General features: G+C 40.9%; 1 protein-coding gene across 3 annotated transcripts in view; it reads left to right on the plus strand.

Annotated features, from left to right (window-relative positions):
- Nucleotides 1–7694: 7694 nt before the first annotated feature.
- FBXW7 (F-box and WD repeat domain containing 7) overlaps nucleotides 7695–15101 on the plus strand; it is a 230031-nt gene continuing 222624 nt past the window's right edge. For 2 of the 3 annotated variants that reach the window (XM_044224868.1, XM_044224867.1), the window contains exon 1: nucleotides 8428–8788. The gene's annotated coding sequence lies outside the window, so the exon portion shown is untranslated. Of the gene's footprint in view, nucleotides 8789–15101 lie in introns of all 3 variants that reach the window. The other variant, XM_044224870.1, reaches the window with a different exon arrangement.

A 15101-nucleotide genomic window follows, 5' to 3' on the forward strand; every position in this document is an offset into this window, starting at 1 on the left:
TCATGACCTGAGCGGAAGGCAGAGGCTTAACCTATTGAGCCACCCAGGCACCCGGGAGGTTGCATTCTTAAGTTGTAAAAGCTTATATAACCCAACCTCATTAGACTAGAATATTAACACAATGACTTGCTATTCTTTATGTTTCTAAATGCTAACTTGGTATTAAACTCAGAAACTTAATACAACTTTACATTCTGCTCAGTTCACTGTCTGATTGAACTAGAACTCGTCTACTCAGCAGCTAAAGAATCCAAAGTCCTGTGATACATATAATCCAGTATCTTAACATCCTTTGCTTTTAAGCATTGTAGACAAGGGAGAAGTCATGAGTCGATTGTCTCTCAGGAGACTTTAGAATCAAGCCTGGAAATGACCCACTTTACTTTTGCCCACATCTCCTGGCCAGACCAATCACATGGTCTCAGCCTAATAGCAAGGGGAGCTGGGAGACAGTCTTCCTATGTGGTCAGGAGAGGAATAAGGCATGTGGGCATCTCACACCTACTTTGCAGAGTTTTGTGAAGATTGAATAACCACATTTCTAAGTTCATGACAAATATTATGCCCCTTCTTGAGAATCAGCTAGGTTCTGATGTAAAGGATTCCTAGTGAAAGGGTTTTGGTAAAGGAAATCATGTGCAGTTTCTGGGAGAGCTAAGAAGTTATGGTAGCCTGAAAGGTGGGTGGAGAATAAGAGAAGATAGAACTGTGCAGTTAGATGCTCTGGAAAGGGTTTCTGGAAAGTTAAGACAAATTCAAGGAGACGGAAAAGTGGTAATAAGGATTTTGGGCAGGAGAAAAATCAGAGCTTTCCAGGAAAAGCATGGTGGAGCAAAGGTGAAAGGAAGTAGTATCAAAGAAAATGTATAGGTTATTTTCAGAAAACAGGGGAATGCTCAGTATCTCAGTGAGTGAGTTCCCCACTTTATTAGAGCTGTATTAAGTGATTTCAAAGGTGAGTGAAAAGCTACCGAATGAAGGGAAACCATCCTCCACTAAAAATGCACAATGCTCTTAGACTTAAAATATAACATTGTTATAGAAAGAAATGACATAATGTAAAAACAATTATTTCAAATATTATTGGAGAGTCCAGTTTTTAGTTTCTCTAAACATATTTACACTTAAATATGACTGTAGAATGCAATGTGTGAAACTTGATTGGCTCCAGGTTGGGGGAGGGCACAAGCTATGAAAAATATACTTGAAATTTGCTAAGAGAGATCTGAAATATTTAAATGTTGTCACACAAAGATAACTATGTGAGGTGATGGCTGTGTTAACTAGCCTTATTTGGGTAATCCTTGCACTATAAGTATGTCCTTCAAATCATCACATTTGTACACCCTCACCTTAAATAGTGTTGGAAAAACTATTTGGGACAATAAGAGAAATCTAAATATGGATTATAGGACACCTGGGTGGCTCAGTAGGTTAAGCCTCTGCCTTCAGCTCAGGTCATGATCTCAGGGTCCTGGGATCAAGCCCCGCATCAGGCTCTCTGCTCAGCGGGGAGCCTGCATCCTCCTCTCTCTCTGCCAACTTGTGATCTCTGTCTGTCAAATAAATAAATAAAATCTTTAAAAAAATATATATATATGAATTATATGTATATACATATATGAATTATGTATTTAGATACAGATTTTTGTTACTTTTCTTAGGTTAAAGATTGAGTTTGATTTCTGCTGAAGTACTCTAACTCACATTATGCCTGCAACTTAGTTTCGAATGGTTCAGGAAAAAATGCTTAAAGCAAATGTAGCAAAATGTTAACAATGACCGAATCTAGGTAAATAAACACGCATTATACTACTTTTCAGTGTTTCTGTGAAATTCTGAAAAATGACAAGACTGATTATTTGCTTACGAAGAAAATAAAAGCAGTCACCCATTTACTTATAGATTATCAGATGGTAATATAGAACAAATAGTTTTAGATGGAGTGACGGGAGTCAAGTTTCAAACCCAGCTCATACTAAGGAGTAGACTGTAAGCTCTGTGAAGCTAGATCTGTTTCACCATTATATGTTCGGCACTTCGTTAAGTGCTAGGAAATCGTAGGTGATAATTACATTTTTGTTCCCTGAATTGTGAAGTAAATGTGAAAAGTCTATGCTTATGATATTCTAACACTTTCACACTTTCTATGTATCACTGCATTTTGGAAATTGTCTGGTACCTTTGGCAACTCCCTACTGTTAATTTAGTAACTCAACCTTGAATTTCAAGCCAGAACATTTAAAAGCCTTTACTCTCCAGGATTAAGTTACAACCAATCATACCTTGGTAGGATTTTATTAGGTCAAAATACTTTGTGATTATTAATGACAAAACGAAAGGAAAGGTTTTTCTGAAACTCAGGTTAAACTAAGAAAGATTATACGTGATTTATTTTATTTATTTTCCATTAAAACTAGTGGTCACTGTAATTCATTTTTACAGTCAATCTTTTTGCAAGTCCAGTTTATGGTAAAGGCAAACACAGAGATGATCTCATCAAGCAGCTGGTAGGTTTTCTAGGTTGATTTGTTCTTGGATTTACAAATGTCATTATGTTCTGACATTCAACATTTTTAACAGCATTGTGAAATTATTAGGGAGCCGATCACCAAATCCAAGGGCGTTTCCTTAATTATTTGACACTACTAACCATTGCTTTCCTTTGTGTAATGATTTTCTCAGACATTAAGGAAGCACAGTGGTTCTCTGGAGAGGTGATGCGGGTTTAGTGAAGGAAAAAGTGGAGAAACCTTATTTTTTAAACCACATATCCAGAGGCCCCTGGGTAGTTCAGTCGATTAAGCATTTGCCTTTGGCACAGGTCGGGATCTCTGGGTCCTGGGGTGGAGCATGGAGCCCTGCCTGCATCAGGCTTCCTGCTCAGCAGGGCATCTACTTCCTTCTCTCTCTCTCTCCCTCTGCCCTTCCCACTGTTTGTTGTCTTTCAAATAAAGAAAATCTTAAAAAAAAGATACTAAAACAAGTATCCGTATCCGTATAATTCCTTTTTAGAAATTATTTCTAATAATCTTTAAAAATTGTATTTATTTTTATTTATATCACACTTAATCTGATCCTAAAGCTGTCAGGTTTAAAAATGAAACAATCTTATTTAGTGAAACAATCTTATTCAATGATAGAAGAAGAGGTTTGCCATGTGGAAGTGAACAATATTCTATAGATCACTGGAATGAACTTATTTAATGCTCCAGAAGACTGAGTCAGTGTGATATAATGGCAGGCATACTATTGGAAGACTTGGGGTGCAGTACAGGCATCCTATTTACTTGCTTTTTTGATCCTATGTAAAATAATTTCTCTGGGTCTCATCTTAAGATGAGAAATCAGAAAACATCACTGATTCTACACAAAGAACTGGAAGATATGAAAATGATAAAGAACCAAAGAGAATACATTGGGGAAATTGCCAGGTAGAGACATGAATGGTATTAATATTACTGAGTGAAATTAAAAAACAACCCCCAACAAACCCTTATTTTAGCAGGGACTTCAGAAATAAAGAAAAAGTCACTGTGACTTTTATAAAATGAATGAAACTGGGAAATGAAAAAGAAATCTGTGCTAGGGAAATAATTTGTTACATAGTTGCCTATAACATACAAAGTGACAAAGAACAGGAATCAGTTACATAGATTCAATAAAAATCTTTTTTACATACTTGACTAAATCACAACAAAAGCCAAAAGAACCATGAGAAATTCCAGCAATGAAAGTTGAAAGCATGGGATTATTCTGGAAGGCAAAAAGTAAAATAAAAAATAGTCTTGTCACATATATATTTTTTAAGATTTTATTTATTTATTTATTTGAGAGAGAAAGAGGGAGAGAGCACAAGCAGGTGGCATGGCCGAGGGTAAAGGAGACTCAGCCCCAGGACTCTGGGATCATGACCTGCCTGAGCTGAAGGCAGATGCTTAACCAACTGAGCCAACCAGGTGCCCTGAGTCTATTTTTAAGAAGTTTATATAAGCCAATTCATAGAAGATAATTAAGTAAGCTATATTTTGGAAAGAACTTGTCCTAAATATAACTCATTTGGTAGCATTACCTTACCTGAAATAAATTGTTCAAATGTGGACTATAAAAGGATCTTGGGAAATCTGGCATCTCAGATACCGGGCATGAAAAAGGTAGTAACCACTTCACAAGAGGACATTCAAATGGCTAGTTGATATGTGGAAAGGACTCAATAACATCAGCAATCAGAGTTAACAAGTTAAAACCATAATGACATACAACTAACTATACATCCACCAGACTGGCAAAAGGATTGACAATACTGAGTGGGATTGAGGGTGGGGGGGGGTAATGGGACTCACATACATGGCTGGCGTGAGTATAACACTCTAGAAACAGCCCCCAGGTATATACCATACAGAAACTGATATAAATGTGATGGAATACACATATGAAGAATATTCACAGCAGCACTTTTAACAGTCCCAAACTGGAAGCAATCCAGATGTCCATCAACAATAAAATGGCTAAATAAATTATAGCATACTGCTATAATGGAACACTGCAATTAAAAATGAACAGATTATGACTATATGAACGACCTGAACAAAATATGGATTTTTTTCCAATTTATTTATTTTCAGAAAAACATTATTCATTATTTTTTCACCACACCCAGTGCTCCATGCAAGCCGTGCCCTCTCTAATACCCACCACCTGGTACCCCAACCTTCCACCCCCCCCCCCGCCACTTCAAACCCCTCAGATTGTTTTTCAGAGTCCATAGTCTCTCATGGTTCACCTCCCCTTCCAATTTACCCAAATTCCCTATGGATTTTGACGTGCAAAAGCAGCAAGCAAACAGATCACACATTATGTTGTTCCATTTAATAAAGTTCAACAGAAAGGGCAAAACGAAACAACATATTGTTTAGGGTTGCATGCTTATGAAAAAAAAACAATAGAGAAAAGCGAGGAAATGATTATCACAAAAGTTAGAATAATGGCTACCTCTAAAAGAGAGGGAAAGAGTTGTGCTCAGGAAGGTCAATAGGGGGGCTTCTAGAATGCTGGCAATGTTCCATTTGTTGACCCATTTGGTCACAAGCAGGTTTCTTTTATAACAACTTATTAAACCAAATAACTGCTGTATGCATTTAATGTATATCTCACAATAAAAATGCAAAAGTAATTGAAGACTTTTTAGATGGCATTTCTAGAAACTTTACCAGATAATTTAGCTTATGAAATCCCTGACAGTAAAAACCACTGATGTGGGATGATAATACACTGATAAAATAGCTTCTCATAAGAGCATGCTTTCAAGTGCAGGAGAAAAGAACCCTCCACAAATATCCCTTTGTTATATTTTAACATAGTATGCAGATCTTTATCACAAACAAACTGATAAAGCAGGGAAAGTACTGTTACCTGAAATTTCAGATTTTTCGGAATTTTGTACAATCTAGCTGTTTTCTTCCCTCTGGATTAATAAGTAAAAGAACTAAGGAGATGCAGACCAAGTTGGAAATGTATGAACTTCCTCCTCTCTAGATGCCAATTCCAGCTGTTTCCTCGTTTCTTCCAGTATTGGATGGTGAGGTGGGTGGATTTTGCCCAGTTTTAGTGTTGCTATTACTTCATAAGTAGGTGCATGAGAGATCTCCTGAGTGCTTTTCTTTCTTTCAGTACTAAGGTTCTAAGGTGGAGCCACTGACAAAACAGATCAGGCTACTGAAAAACCCCATGTGGTACAGTACACACTTTTCTGGAGGTGTACTCTGCTGGGCTGCAGAAGTTTATTCATTCATTAAACATTTGCTCAGCCCGACCACAATTGTGTGCTAAGTTTTGCCCCACACCACAGGATTTTTGCATTCTTTTTATCCAAACCCCACAGGACTTAAAACCCGAGGTGTTCAGCTTCACAAAATCTCCTAAATCTGGGCATTTTACTCATTCAATTTCTACCAGGAAATTAGGGAGGGGGCAAAACCAGGTAGAAGTTTACTTTGTAGCCATGTGGGGCTACGATTTGGGAGGGCAGATTCCCTGTGAGTCATTTTTGGAAGGACATGGTAGGACATGAAGGACATGGTAGGGCATCGATCATGCCCACAGTTTAAGCTACCTACAGTAGCTTAAACAGGATAGTTAACCTGGCTCTTGGAACTTCTCATCAAGGACACTTGGGAAAGTGCTGCTTTGTGAGTCTCTTCTTGCTTCTGCAACATCCACTTCCCACTCCCATCAATTTTTCTACAGCATTTTAATAAAAATGAAGTTTCCTTGGTCTACTGTTCGCATATGGTGCTGGTGGAAACCATGAGCTTCGAAAGTCTGCCTATAAAAGCTTGCTCCTTATTCTCTTAAGGAGTGGAAAGACTTGTAATATCCATTAATGCTGCTTCCAGACCAGGTAGGGTGTGCCAGGGTCCAGCAAAAGAACTCTGGAATCTGCTTGCTTTCATCATTGCTGCTTTCATCTCAGTCTCACAGTATTTACCTGGACAGGTTCAAGACAGATTCTGAGACTTTCATCTCAAAATTTCTTTTCCTAGAGAACTACACCTTCAACTTCATGAGTTTTCATTTGAATTTACTTTCCAGGATAAATCTGTAGGAAAGGCTGCGTAATAGTAATATTTATTTTAGAAAGGAAAGAGCCTTTGAGTCAGACCTGCAACACAGGCCAACATTTCCTGGTGATGGTTATGGATACTTACTATCAACCAAGATCAGCTCTCCAAAGCTTCATACAAGCAAGAATGGTTCCTAAAATTGAGACACCACTAACATCTTCTCCTGAAAAAGTAAAAATTCTTCCCACAGTCTCCGGGAGGATGGCTCCCTTCCTTCGTCTCGGCAATTCGCCCCCACTTTACACCCTCAGGTTGTGCCTCCGTACGCAAACTGCACCCCTATTTCCTATCGTAGAGGTGGGAGGGGGAAGAAGGGATGTATTACCACTCTCATCTTTACAATACCACGTAGCTTACAAAACGCTTGCACTTCCGTCAACTCCTCTGAACTCCGCGAGTGCCTCGGAGGGAGGCATTCATTCATTCGTCAAACACTTGCTCGGCCCGACCACACGTTATCGGGTGCTAGGTCTCGCCCCACACCACGGGAAGGGTGGGGCGCTCGCTCCCTGGAGCAGGTGCAGCGGATCAGGCTGTAGGGCAAGTTCTCGCTCAGCCTGGGTTTTCGAAGGCCCATCTGGGGCTAAATGCCTCACCTTCGGGTGGTGCGCGCCTGAGGACGGCCGGGCGGCATGGGCCTTCCTCCTTGCTCCCAAAGGAGCAGCCACCACCTGCCCTGAAGGAAACCGCTACAGAGCAAGCTCTGCCCGCCGCCGTGGGGTCAGGGCTAAGATCAGGCGGCAGCTTAGGCTCCACTCGGCTCCTCCCCTTCCTCTCTTCAATTCTGACGCGGCCGTAGAGGCGGCGGCAGCGGCAGCTAGTCCCGCGGCCCGAGGCGCACCCACCCGCTCGCGGGGACCCGACTTCCTCTTCCCTTTGATCGTCATCAGAGCGCGCCAGAGTCACCCAGGGCGGGGTGGTTAGAAAGGGGAAAAAAAAAAAGGCCAGCGGAGGAAACGTCCTGGCGGACAGAAAAGGGAGGGGGTGAGGGGAGCGGTTGCTAGGTGACTTGCGTCATCCGCCTGCGCCGCTTTCCTCCCGCCCCTCTCTGGAGTGAGGCGAGAGCCCCGCACAGAGCGAGCGAGACAGCGAGCTGAGCTCCGGGCGCTACCGCCACCGCAGCGGAGAGCGTGAAAGCGAGGGAGCATCCGAGAGACCCGGCCCCCGTGCACTGGCCAGCGCCGAGACCTTCGTCCTGACCTGGACCAGTGGGAGCCGCGGCCACCCCTTTTCTCCCCCCCTCACCTTCCCGGCCGGCAGCGGCGGCTGTACACGCCGGAGCCCGAGCCGGAGCCGGCGGCTGGGGGGCAGGGAGGCGGCTACCTCGGGCCGGGACTAGTCAGCTGCTCTGCGGTGAGAAGACGCTGAGGAAGGGCCGGAGCTTCTGTCTCGTCCCGGGGCGCGGGGCGAGGGACCCCCAACGTGTAGGGAGGGGGTCCCAGCCGCAGCGACACATGCGGGAGCCGGGAGCGGGGGCGGCGCCGAGCGGAGCCGGCCGGGTCCCCCACCACGCCGCTGCCTCTTCCACCCGCCCGGGGCCGTAGCATCTTGCCCCAGAGTGTATGAGCGGGGGACCCAAGCTCAGCAACCACCCCCCGGCCGGGGGGGCGGGGACCCAGATGTGAAGCGGCGGCCCGGGCGGCGGGGAGAGCAGGACAGGCGCCGCCGTCCTTTCCTTACCTTCCTCCTCTCCTGAGCCCCCTCGCGGGGGGGGGGGGTCTTCTCTCTTGGCCAGTCGCCGGCCCCCCGGCCCCTCGGCAGGACTCCGGGAGGAGTTCTTAGAGCCCCCTCCCCCGCCCCAGCCCCGAGGGCGGCGGGGCCGGGGGGGACCCGGGGGGCCGGCTGCAGCCTCAGCCCAGAGAAAAACTTTGTAAGAGCAAAATCTGGAGCCTCACAGACGTGACTGTCCCGGGAGAAGTGGCTCAGGGCGGGCAGAAGACACAGCCTGAAGAGATCCAGGAAGAGGAAAAGAGGAGGTAAGCGGGGCCGCTGCCGCCTCCTTTGCTCCGGCGGCGCGGAAGAGACCCGGGGTGACCGCCTGGCTTAGAGACACAAGCACCGCTTCTTCCTCAGTAACGCGCCGGAGCCTTCCGCAGCTGCCGCCTCAGAGCGAAGGAGGAAGGGAACCAGCCCACTTTCTCAGCGCCACGGCTCTTCCCTAAAGTGTGAGTGGCCGGGGAAATCGAGGGGGTAGAAAGTGGGAGGATACCGTCCGGTTCGTCCGCTCGGAGTTTTGCTGATGTTTTGCAGGAGTGTTGGGAGTGTATAGACCAGAGGGTGCATCTTTATTTTTACAGCGAGGAAGAGGTATCAGGTAGTCTTGTGTTTTATGATATTTTAGCTCCTTGTACGGGTAATATGCAAGCTTACAGGTTTCTCTTAGAGGAGCTCTGTCTTTATCCAGAGTGAACACTTGCACCTTTCTGGCCAGTAACTGGCAAAGGAAATTGAGGAAGCCAAATCATATGTGCACACAAAGGACATCTCTGTAATACACCTTTTCCTGGTACACCGGGTGTGAAACAGTGCTGTGGTTTTTGTTTCGGGGCAGCTCTTATTAGGGTTTTCAAGAGGGAACCTTTTACCCTCTGAACCCCCGAAACTGAAATTCCTGTCTGGTTTTGCAGTTCTTCCTTGAGAGATGGTACAGGAGTTTTTTACCTTCTCATTTCCTGGGTCCAATTTCTAGGTCTCAGGAAGCTATAACAGATTTCAGTTACTCAGAAGATTCTGAGTTGAATCACGACTTACTTGGGGAAAAGCATCTAGTACCTTAAACAGTTTATAAAAGTTTTTGCATTTTTTTCCCTATACAATTTTTTTTTTTTTTAATTTAAGTAGCGTAGGTCCTAATTGCTAGTACTTTTTTATTTGGCAGAATGACTTGACACTTGGCTTGTTTGAGTTATCTTTACTTCACTATCAAATGAGGAGAAACTTTTTGATATTTAATTCTTTGAAAGATGAAAGTTTTCCTTTCCCTTCCATTATTTTAAGGAGAAGTTTATAAAATCTTTGATAAGCATTTTAGGTATCCTCTCAACAGTGCCAAATTGAGGTGCAAGAAAGTAATTACTATTTCATATATTTATACAGACCTTAAGGGTTAAGCATAAGGTGGAATTTTATTTAACAGAACATAGGCAATACTACAGTACTGAGAATTGTGGCTCTTCCAGGCAACAGTGTGGGCTCACTCCCTCTGAAGCCACTGCTTTGTGGTAATGAGTGTAAGCCTGGGGTTGTCTGTGCTAACTTCTCCATTCAGGATCTCAATTAAATTTATTTAAAACTTTCCAATAGTGTTTTCATGTGTACTTTTTCTCTTTTGAGATAGTGAGTTCCACAAGTTTGTTAGCCCCTGAATTATTTAACATTTCATTTATTTGTCCCAAATCTGTCTCTGTAAAGTTCCAAAACACATCCAGAGGTTTTGTTTTGAGAAATGCTATGACAAGCTCGGGTTCATCTTTCCTTGTTTTTAGGTATTTTGATTATTCTTCTTTACCATTGTCTTCCCTGACTCTTTCTGTCAGTCTTAGAATGATTACTTTGATCCCTTGATCGTTTTGCCTCCTCTGGAACTTCTCCAGCTCTTTTGTTTCTCTTTATATATTTGTGCTTGTTACACTTTTGTAAGGAGCCGTAAGTTCTATTTTAAATGGGTAATGACATGGAAATACTGATTAGTAGGTGTAATGTTAGATGTCAAATCAAAAGCAAATGTCTCTGGATCTGTTACCTTCTTTTGAGAACTTGAGGAAGTTATGTATCCCATGTTTTACAAAGATGAGAGAAAGAGAAATCTACTCTGGCATAGGCTATTTTGCAGGGAGAAAAGGAAGACAAACGAGCAAACTATAATTTGAGGGTAGATTTGTACTCTTATCAAAGTTGCTTACTAATTTTAAGACTTATTTTTATTACTTTGACTATATGTTGGTTAAAACGCATGGTAATGTTTTATTCCATTTTGGGTAGCAAAGAAACAGCAAAGTATTTGAGACGCCTTTGAGATGCTTTTACTTATGACATAGGCAACGAAACACAAATTGCACAAAATTGTAGGAAAGGGGTGTATAAGACACTATATGTCATACTTCTGTGTGTATGACACTATCTCTCACACTACTGTGTTTGGTGCCTTATAGATATAAATGTATATGTATCTATAGAAGTGTTGCTGTTGGACTATACAAAACTAATTGGAGTGTCTGAACCAAATCTGGGAAATAAGGTTTCTTTTGGGAAGAAAGGCGCTGGTGGAGCTAAAGTGTTTAAGACTTTTGGAATTGGGGGGTGTGAGGGACAAATCTAATTGGGATGTTAGCTTGTATGATATGATGAATGAATGATATGGATGAAAGTTGTTGAGGAGGCTTGAAGTCAGTTTGTGTTTGTGCAGTTACATGTGTACAGCCCAGAGAATCAACTGAGAACAATGTTGCTGAGAAGGTACTTTTAGATGATTAAGGAGAAATTGTATTCTAGGTTGGGAAGCATTTTTACCTGGAGAAGGGTTTTGTTTTTTTAGGGAACCAACATTTTCATACCATGGCCTTCGAAGAACAACGGGAGGGGTGAGAAAGATGCTCCCAGTAGTTTAGATTGGTACTAGTGGTTTCTTACAGAAAATAATTCAGAAATGGGGCAGTGGACTTTGTTTCTGTCATTAAATTTTAGGGTAAAAAGTTGGTGCTGATGCAATCTGAAGACAGAAAAATAGTTAAACTAATGAGTGATATGCTGAAAATGTAGAGTTAGGAGTCAGTTTCACAGTGTTAAGGTTTCTTGCAGAGTAATGGAGCTGAAAAGTGCGTCTTTTTACTTTGGGGGAAGGGAGTCTTAAAGTTAGCAACGATATGGTCAGAACAGAAAATGAATGAGACTCTCCCTAAAAAATGTTCTAAAAGTGGGTAAGATTTGAAGTTCAAAGGGAGGAACAGTCTTTAACATGGCTACCAGTTCTTACGACATGTGCATATTTACACTATATTTTTGAAGGAGCTAACAAGCTTTTTGTAGAGTATATAGGTCCCTTGATTTAAAGTCAGAAGGATATATAGGAATTCACTGTTAAGGAACTTATACATAAAAGGACAGATTTTTTTCATAAAAATTCACGTTTTTAAAGTTTGCCCAGGATTATTATCCTAAGTTTGGTCTTTAATCTGACGAAGTAGGGCTAAAAATAGCTGGCAGAGAAGGCTGCTTCCCCTGGTTGCAGTTGATGTGTGTCTTTGTGTCCCATACAATGGAGGGGATATCCCTGTGTTGGCACAGCAGTGCTGAAAATGTTTTTTTTTTTTTTTTTAACCTTTTTATTAAAAAACAAATAAAAAACAACTTGGCATTTAAAAAGAATCAGCTGTCTTTGAAGCATGAGACATGGAAGGTTTTTTTTGTGGCGAAACCTGCAGCTAGTGGGGCTTGCTTTTAGTGTTGACTCTAACAAAATTAAGGATTGTAAGATAGGGAATATATACATATCCATACTTTTTGTGTTCATTAGTTCATTCAGTTCACCACCTTCCTGGTAGTTTCTTTGGTCCCTTAAGAATTTAATTCAAATGGCAGAACTCTCTGGGGAAGGGATGTTTAGATAGGGAGCTGGATCTCAGGTGATTCTAGGATAAGGGTATGGGACTGGAATATATGCCATATGGGTGCCTTCTCCATCCTCTACTTTCCACAACATATTTTATGCAGGTGAAACCATGTTTAGATGGACTTAAAGGCAGTCTTTTAGGGTTGACATGATTTACTAATGAAGGTAGTGGGAAGGGTATGACTCTGGTAGGAGGGAGTGATAACCTTTTGTGCTTTGCCTTGGCAACTTCGGGATTGATACGGGATGATTGAAGGGCCTTGGGAGTGCATTTGTGTTTTAGCATCAGAAGACCCAAAAGCCTACACCTAGGCTGACAGAAGCTCAATTCGTGTATTTTAGAGAGGGTTCTTGGAGATGTCATGTGTTGCCTATGATATCTCATTGTGTGGAGGAGTAAAAAAGTGGTGAATTTTTTTTGTAGAGGGCCAATTAGTAAATACTTTAGATTTTGTGGACTATGTCTGGGGAAACAATTGAGTTCTGCTCTTGTGGAGTGAAAGTAGCCATAGACAGTATGTAAGCAAATGAGTGTGACTATGTTCCAGTAAAACCTTATACAGTTGACCCTCAAACAATGGAGAGGTTGGGGGTACCAACCCCTTGTACAGTTGAAAATTGGTATTTTTAACTCATCCAAAACTGAACTATTGATAGCCTACTTTGGGAGCTTTACTGATAACATAGTCTAATATATATTTTATAGGTTATTTATATTATATAGCACATTCTTAAAATAAAATAAGCTAGAGAAAAGATCTTATTAAGAAAATTGTCAGGAAAAGAAAACACATTGACAATACTGTATTGTATTTATTGAAAAAAACTCATGTGTAAGTGCAGTTCAAACCCTTGTTATTCAAGGGTCGACTATATATAAACTACGTAGTTTATGGAACGCTAGTGTAGAAAACAGACAAGTAGACTAACATTCAGTATGAGTGTGAGCTTCATTCCATTACAAAACTTGGACTAGCTATTTTAGGTGTTCTCCATTTTCTGAGATACCCTCTTTGGGTGCTGTCTTAAAGTGATTCTGTGTAAAGTCTGTAGTTCAAAATACTTTTGCCTGCAGAGTAATGAATACTATGGGAACTTGAGGAATAAGGGGCAGGGCTGTCTATAGCAGCTAAAAAATAGGAACTATTTGCATTTTTTATTCAAAGATAAATAATTTACATAAAGTGTTGTCCTGGCTACATATCATAGCTGGAAAGTATCTTTGAAGAAACTTAAGGGTGTAATTTTGAATGGTTCTGCAAACAAATTGTAAATAGTTGTAAAGCATTTACTTTAGATGTAAAATTAAAAGTGTTTATGGTTGGTTTGAATCAGGTGAAAATAGTAGCCAAATTATAAGAACATTAAGATTTGTTACTTCTGTTACTTAAAATGTTACTGTTACAGTGGTCAGTTCAGGATGTAGAATTATTGGATGCACAATTTTTGTTTTGCTAAGTATTCTATCTTAACAGATCCTCTAGGTAACTTAAGTGTGTACTTTAAAAAATCTTTGCTGTTAAGAATATCCAAAAATCCTGCATATTCTTAATGGTAAATGTAGTGTGGTTTAATTTCTTTCTTTTTTTTTTTTTAAAGATTTTATTTATTTATTTGACAGAGCGAGATCACAAGCAGGCAGAGAGGCAGGCAGAGAGAGAGGAGGAAGCAGGCTCCTTGCTGAGCAGAGAGCCCGATGCGGGCCTCGATCCCAGGACCCTGAGATCATGACCCAAGCCGAAGGCAGCGGCTTAACCCATTGAGCCACCCAGGCGCCCTAATTTCTTAGGTGAATCTATCTTAAGTGTTTTGTTTAGAAAGAATAATTCACTGTGCAATTTTACATTATAGCTAATATCAAAACATTTGTTTCATATGTCAAAAGATACCTGCATTGGATGGTGGTGTATTTTTTTTTTTTAAAGATTTTATTTATTTAAGAGAGAGAGAGCGAGTTTGTGCACACAAGCTAGGACCAGGGGCAGCAGGACAAGCAGACTCCCCACTGAGCAGAGAGCCCCAAATAGGGAGCAATCCCAGGACCCTGAGACTGTGACCTGAGCCGAAGTCATATGCTTAACTAACTGAGCCACCCAGGCATCTAATGATGGTGTATTTTTATCCTGGCTTCATAATTTTTTTAAATTTCGTGATTCCACTATTTATGGCAGGGGAGGAGATGACCCTTGCAATAATGATAACTTTTTAGTTAATTTCAAACCTGTTTTTATTTTTCATAGTATTTCTACACATGTAATGGTACTTCATTTCCTTTCTCTTTAAAAAAGTCTATACATAATCTGACAATTTTAGTGTACTTTTTAGAAGGTCATTATAATGTTGCTTTCCTATTCATTAAGGAAGTATTCTTGTTCTTCTAAACATTTTTAAGTTTTTGTCTTTTCAGGTAATTTTATCATTGTCCTAAGCTTAAGGATAGGTGGTGATTTAAAAGATACAGGGTGTTAATCTCATATCTGAAAATATTCCAAATAGAAATATTCTGTATTAGTGACACTTTTAGAGGGTCAGGGAAAAGAGTGGTGTATTATTTTTTCCTTTTTTTTTTTTTTTAAATAAAACTTAGCTGAATTGTCATTACAAACAGGTGAGTAAAGTTGCTTTTAAATAATAAATTCTTTTTTTAAGAATTTTTTATTGAAGAATAATTGACATACAATACTGTATTAGTTTCAGGTGTACCACATAGTAATTAGATATTTATAAACATTACAAAATGGTCACCATAGTAAGTGTAACATCTTGTCACCATGTGCGAAGTTGTTACCGTATTATCGAGTATATTCCCTGTGCTGTACATTATACCCCACATTTTAAATATTTTGTGATTTTAAGATTGTATTTCCCTA

This window comes from Neovison vison, chromosome 11, assembly GCF_020171115.1.
Source record: "Neovison vison isolate M4711 chromosome 11, ASM_NN_V1, whole genome shotgun sequence".
Classification (NCBI taxonomy): Eukaryota; Metazoa; Chordata; class Mammalia; order Carnivora; family Mustelidae; genus Neogale; species Neogale vison.